Below are 6,000 nucleotides of genomic sequence, written 5' to 3' on the forward strand. Positions count from 1 at the left end.
AGTCGGGATCCCGGCGTCTCCATTGTGACCGCCGGGTTCCCGACCAGCTGTATTTTAACCACTTCCCTGTAGTACTACAGGAGGTAAAATAGGAAATGTCTTTAGACGCTGCCTGTGATATTCACTGTGGTAGATTTTTTTGGGAAGGTTTTTCTCTAGTTCTCAAATTCCTCTTTCAATAATACTTCTGAATTGCATACTGTAACGTGGATTAACTAAATCAGGCCTGGACAGGCTATGGCTCTCCAGGTGTTGCGTAACAGCAAATAGCAGATAAGTGATAGAAAGCAATATATGCTATCTGGCAAAGCATGATAGGGCTTGTAGTTTCACAATGAGCGGCTCATGTTATCCAGGCCTGAACTTAAATGATCACTTTTGATCTATTGATAGATATGTTTAATTAGCTTTTTATATTGTCATGACAAAGAAGGGCCTTAAGCATTGGTCTGAGGGTTTTTAAGGTAGGTACACACTATCAGATTTTTTTTGTCAGCCCGATAATCTATTTTTCAGGAATTTGTAGGCACCATAATCTGAGCTACACGCTTGAAGATTTATTTTTTTTTTTTTCCATTACCAGTTTTCTACCACGTGACACTGCATTTGCTTATGTCCGCCCACGAGGCGGATGACATAGTGACATTAAAACATTGGAAATAGGGGCAGATTATTAAGAATGCACATACTGCTCGATATCGGGAGATTGTGGCCGAGATTTTTGGTTTAGGACGACAGATCGCAAAATCGATCGTGTGTGTGGGCAAGATTATCCAGAATTATCGGCGAAACGATCGTTCGTACACACTATACGATAAATTAGGCCAATGTCCCAATAATTAGCAAATCGGCCCAATAATTGTATAGTGTACTTAGCTCCTTCTGTGTTTGGCATAGTACCGTATATACTCGAGTATAAGTCGACCCGAATATAAGCCGAGGCATCTAATTTTACCACAAAAACCTGGGAAAACTTATTGACTCGAGTATAAGCCTAGGGTGGGAAATGCAGCTCTACCCGTACACAGGCTCTCCTGTGTGTCTCCGGCGGCAGCGGCGTGTTAAAGGAAGTGCAGGTTTGTGCACTTCCTTTAACGCACACCCTGGGGACACAGGAGAGCCACGCGCTGTGCTCTCCGTGTCCCTCCTAACGCTGACTCGAGTATAAGCCGAGGTGGCTTTTTCAGCACAAAAAAAAAAGTGCTGAAAAAGTCGGCTTATACTCTAGTATATACGGTATATATTATTTATAAAGGATTTTTCATATCTCTGTCCCTAATTCTGCAAATTGATATATGGGTGAGTGTTAGTATGAAGACTACTTTATAAAGTAACTTTAAGGCCAAAAATGTTAATACAGTGAAAGGCAACTTAAAAAGGTATGGTATTCTCCTTTTACATAATTTTTCAAATAGCTTGAATCCTCCTGAACAGATAAGTAGCAGATCCAAACTCCCCTTCTTCCACGAGGGCTCAAATGAAAGCAAAATAGTACAACATAGTATAATCCTGATTTCTCTTACGTCCTAGAGGATGCTGGGGACTCCGTAAGGACCATGGGGTACAGACGGGCTCCGCAGGAGACATGGGCACCTAAAAGAACTTTCTAGTATGGTGTGCACTGGCTCCTCCCTCTATGCCCCTCCTCCAGACCTCAGCTAGATCTTGTGCCCAGAGGAGATAGGGTGCATTACAGGGAGCTCTCCTGAGTTTTCTGTAAAAAGAATTTCTCTGACGTCCTAAGTGGATGCTGGGGACTCCGTCAGGACCATGGGGAATAGCGGCTCCGCAGGAGACAGGGCACAAAATTAAAAGTTTGACCACTAGGTGGTGTGCACTGGCTCCTCCCCCTATGACCCTCCTCCAAGCCTCAGTTAGGTTTTTGTGCCCGGCCGAGAAGGGTGCAATCTAGGTGGCTCTCCTAAAGAGCTGCTTAGAATAAAAGTTTGTTAGGTTTTTTATTTTCAGTGAGTCCTGCTGGCAACAGGCTCACTGCAACGCGGGACTAAGGGGAGAAGAAGCGAACTCACCTGCGTGCAGGATGGATTGGCTTCTTAGGCTACTGGACACTAGCTCCAGAGGGACGATCACAGGTACAGCCTGGATGGGTCACCGGAGCCGCGCCGCCGGCCCCCTTACAGATGCTGAAGAGAGAAGAGGTCCAGAAATCGGCGGCTGAAGACTTCCCAGTCTTCTTAAGGTAGCGCACAGCACTGCAGCTGTGCGCCATTGCTCTCAGCACACTTCACACCGCGGTCACTGAGGGTGCAGGGCGCTGGGGGGGGCGCCCTGGGCAGCAATGTAATTACCTTTACTGGCTAAAAATACATCACATATAGCCCCTGGGCTATATGGATGTATTTAACCCCTGCCAGGATTACAGAAAAAACCGGGAGAAGAGCCCGCCGTGAAGGGGGCGGGGCCTATCTCCTCAGCACACAGCGCCATTTTTCCCACACAGATCCGCTGGTGGGAAGGCTCCCAGGCTCTCCCCTGCACTGCACTACAGAAACAGGGTTAAAACAGAGAGGGGGGGCATTTTTTGGCGATATTATTATATATTAAGCTGCTATAAGGGAAAACACTTACTATAAGGTGGTCCCTGTATAATTATAGCGCTTTGGTGTGTGCTGGCAAACTCTCCCTCTGTCTCCCCAAAGGGCTAGTGGGGTCCTGTCCTCTATCAGAGCATTCCCTGTGTGTGTGCTGTGTGTCGGTACGTGTGTGTCGACAGGTATGAGGACGATGTTGGTGTGGAGGCGGAGCAATTGCCTGTAATGGGATGTCACCCCCTAGGGAGTCGACACCGGAATGGATGGCTTTATTTATGGAATTACGTGATAGTGTCAACACGCTACAAGGTCGGTTGACGATATGAGACGGCCGGCAAACCAATTAGAACCTGTCCAGGCGTCTCAAACACCGTCAGGGGCTTTAAAACGCCCATTACCTCAGTCGGTCGACAGACACGGACACTGACTCCAGTGTCGACGGTGAAGAAACAAACGTATTTTCCAGTAGGGCCACACGTTACATAATCACGGCAATGAAGGAGGCGTTACATATTTCTGATACTACAAGTACCACAAAAATGGGTATTATGTGGGGTGTGAAAAAACTACCTGTAGTTTTTCCTGAAATCAGATGAATTGATTGAAGTGTGTGATGAAGCGTGGGTTACCCCCGATAGGAAGTTGCTAATTTCAGAGAAGTTATTGGCATTATACCCTTTCCCGCCAGAGGTTAGGGCGCGCTGGGAAACACCCTCTAGGGTAGATAAGGCGCTCACACGCTTATCAAAACAAGTGGCGTTACCGTCTCCTGATATGGCCGCCCTCAAAATCCAGCTGATAGGAGGCTGGAAAATACTCTAAAAAGTATATACACACATACTGATGTTATACTGCGACCAGCAATCGCCCCAGCATGGATGTGCAGTGCTGGGGGGGTTTGGTCGGAATCTCTGACTGGAAATATTGATACCCTGAATAGCGACAATATTTTATTGACTATAGAGCATTTAAAGGATGCATTTTCTTTATATGCGAGATGCACAGAGGGATATTTGCACTCTGGCATCAAGGGTAAGTGCGCTGTCCATTTCTGCCAGAAGAAGTTTATGGACGCGACAGTGGTCAGGTGATGCGGATTCCAAGCGGCATATGGAAGTTTGCCGTATAAAGGGGAGGAATTATTTGGGGTCGGTCTATCGGACTTGGTGGCCACGGCAACAGCCGGAAAATCCACCTTTTTTACCTCAGGTCACCTCCCAACAGAAAAAGACACCGTCTTTTCAGCCTCAGTCCTTTCGTTCTCATAAGAACAAGCGGGAAAAAGGCCATTCATATCTGCCCGAGGCAAAGGAAAGGGTAAGAGACTGCAGCAAGCAGCTCCTTCCCAGGAGCAGAAGCACTCCCCCGCTTCTGAAAAGTCCTCAGCATGTCGCTGGGGTCTTACAAGCGGACTCAGGTCCGGTGGGGGGGTCGTCTCAAGAATTTCAGCGCGCAGTGGGCTCACTCGCAAGTCGACTCCTGGATCCTGCAGGTAGTATCACAGGGGTACAGATTGGAATTCGAGACGTCTCTTCCTCGCAGATTCCTGAAGTCTGCTTTACCAACATCTCCCTCCGACAGGGAGACGGCGTTGGAAGCTATTTACAAGCTGTATTCCCAGCAAGTAATAGTCAAGGTACCCCTACTACAACAAGGAAAGGGGTATTATTCCACGCTGTTTGTGGTACCGAAGCGGACGGCTCGGTGAGACCTATTCTAAGTCTGAAATCTTTTGAACACTTACATACAAAGGTTCAAGTTCAAGATGAAATCACTCAGAGCAGTGATAGCGAATCTGGAAGAAGGGGACTTTATGGTGTCCTTGGACATCAAGGATGCTTACCTCCATGTCCAAATTTGCCCTTCAAACCAAGGGTACCTCAGGTTCGTGGTACAAAACTGTCACTATCAGTTTCAGACGTTGCCGTTTGGATTGTCCACGGCACCCCGGGTCTTTACCAAGGTAATGGCCGAAATGATGATTCTTCTTCGAAGAAAAGGCGTATTAATTATCCCTTACTTGGACGATCTCCTGATAAGGGCAAGATCCAGAGAACAGTTAGAGGCCGGTGTAGCACTAACCCAAGTAGTGCTGCAACAGCACGGGTGGATTCTAAATTTTCCAAAATCCCAGCTGAGCCCGACGACACGTCTGCTGTTCCTAGGGATGATTCTGGACACAGTTCAGAAAAAGGTTTTTCTCCCGGAGGAGAAAGCCAGGGAGTTATCCGAGCTAGTCAGGAACCTCCTAAAACCAGGAAAAGTGTCAGTGCATCAATGCACAAGAGTCCTGGGTAAATGATGGCTTCTTACGATGCGATTCCATTCGGCAGATTCCACGCAAGAACTTTTCAGTGGAATCTGCTGGACGAATGGTCCGGATCGCATCTTCAGATGCATCAGCGGATAGCCCCGTCTCCAAGAACAAGGGGGTCTCTTCTGTGGTGGTTGCAGAGTGCTCACCTTTTTGGAGGGCCGCAGATTCGGCATTCAGGACTGGGTCCTGGTGACCACGAATGCCAGCCTGAGAGGCTGGGGAGCAGTCACACAGGGAAGAAATTTCCAGGGAGTGTGGTCAAGCCTGGAGACTTCACTTCACATAAATATACTGGAGCTAAGGGCAATTTACAATGCTCTAAGCCTGGCAAGACCTCTGCTTCAGGGTCAGCCGGTGTTGAACCAGTAGGGCAACACCACGGCAGTCGCCCACATAAACAGACAGGGCGACACAAGAAGCAGGAGGGCAATGGCAGAAGCTGCAAGGATTTTTCACTGGGCAGAAAATCATGTGATAGCACTGTCAGCAGTGTTCATTCCGGGAGTGGACAACTGGGAAGCAGACTTCCTCAGCAGACACGATCACCACCCGGGAGAGTGGGGACTTCATCCAGAAGTCTTCCACATGATTGTGAACCGTTGGGAAAATCCAAAGGTGGACATGATGGCGTCCCGCCTCAACAAAAAACTGGACAGGTATTGCGCCAGGTCAAGAGACCCTCAGGCAATAGCTGTGGACGCGTTGGTAACACCATGGGTGTACCAGTCAATGTATGTGTTCCCCCCTCTGCCTCTCATACCCAAGGTACTGAGAATTATAAGGCGAAGGGGAGTAAGAACGATACTCGTGGTTCCGGATTTGCCAAGAAAGACTTGGTACCCGGAACTTCAAGAGATGCGCACGGAGGATCCGTGCACTCTACCTCTAGACTTACCGCGGCTGCGTTTGACGGCATGGCGGTTGAACGCCGGATCCTGAAGGAGAGGGCTCCGACGGAGGAATTTCAACTGGGTCGATTCCTACATTTCCTGCAAACAGGATTGTCTATGGGCCTCAAATTGGGGTCCATTAAGGTTCAAATTTCGGCCCTGTCGATTTTCTTCCAGAAAGAATTGGCTTCAGTTCCTGAAGTCCAAGCTTTTGTCAAAGGAGTACTACATATACAGCCCC

Source organism: Pseudophryne corroboree, chromosome 4, assembly GCF_028390025.1.
Source record: "Pseudophryne corroboree isolate aPseCor3 chromosome 4, aPseCor3.hap2, whole genome shotgun sequence".
Lineage (NCBI taxonomy): Eukaryota > Metazoa > Chordata > Amphibia > Anura > Myobatrachidae > Pseudophryne > Pseudophryne corroboree.